Source organism: Canis lupus, unplaced genomic scaffold (assembly GCF_011100685.1).
Source record: "Canis lupus familiaris isolate Mischka breed German Shepherd unplaced genomic scaffold, alternate assembly UU_Cfam_GSD_1.0 chrUn_S2109H2308, whole genome shotgun sequence".
Taxonomy (NCBI): domain Eukaryota; kingdom Metazoa; phylum Chordata; class Mammalia; order Carnivora; family Canidae; genus Canis; species Canis lupus.
Genome location: NW_023330990.1, coordinates 15,355 through 16,441, shown reverse-complemented (window position 1 = coordinate 16,441; position 1,087 = coordinate 15,355). Strand labels below are relative to the sequence as shown.

The 1,087-nt window shown below is 40.9% G+C and overlaps 1 pseudogene; it reads left to right on the top strand.

Moving 5' to 3' along the window:
- The first annotated feature begins 227 nt into the window (after positions 1–227).
- Positions 228–706, top strand: LOC119878931 (annotated as a pseudogene).
- Positions 707–1,087: the final 381 nt, after the last annotated feature.

Here is a 1,087-nt window from a genome sequence, read left to right as displayed (position 1 = left end):
AAAAAGAATAAACAAACAAAAAAATGCAGAATCGGGACGATAAATACAAAGAACAAACTGATGGTTGACAGAGAGGAGGTGGGAGCGAGGTGCAGGGAGTGGGAGATACAGGTTTGCAGTTAGGGAATGAATAAGTCAGAGGAATAAAGGCACAGCATAAGGAATATAGTCCATGATACTGCAATAGCCTTGTGTGGCAACCTGTCGGCCAAGTCCTCCACGCTCTTCTTCGGGAACGCCTTCATCGTGTCAGCCATCCCCATCTGGCTGTATTGGCAAATTTGGCATATGGATCTCATTCAGTCGGCCATGCTCTACAGTGTGATGACCCTCGTAAGCACTTACCTGGTGGCTTTCGCATACAAAAACGTGAAATTTGTTCTCAAACACAAAGTAGCACAGAAGAGGGAGGATGCTGTTTCCAAAGAAGTGACTCGAAAACTCTCTGAAGCTGATAACAGAAAGATGTCTCGAAAGGAAAAAGATGAAAGAATTTTGTGGAAGAAGAATGAAGTTGCTGATTATGAAGCTACAACATTTTCCATCTTCTATTCCTGGTCACCCAATTCCTGGTCTTGGTCATTGTTGCCTTCTTCTTTATATTGAAGAACTTCAACCCAACGGTGAACTATATTTTGTCCATAAGTGCTTCATCAGGCCTCATCCCCTTCTGTCTACTGGCTCCAAGTAGACTGTACCGGCTTTGGCCCCTGGCTTTGTATATCTATGGGTGGCCTGTGGTATATGGAAAAGTAACAGGGTGGTCAGAATGAGAGACACACAAGATGTTTTTATAGTCTGCAGTTGGAGGGTTTGAAAAACCCAACCAAATTTAATTCAGTATTTGTCTATTGGCTCTTTTTGACAGATTGTTGAAATTAAATGAATTGAAAGGAAAAAAAATAGCTGTACTTGTGGTGAACATAGCATAAAAATGACATTTTTAATCACTATGTTGTACACTTGAAACTAATGTGACAATGTCTGTCAGCTATACTCGGGTTTTTAAAATGCTACAATATAAAGGCCTTGAACACAAGTCATTTCAAGATGTGGGAGTAGATGACTTAAGGATGTAGGAGCAAAG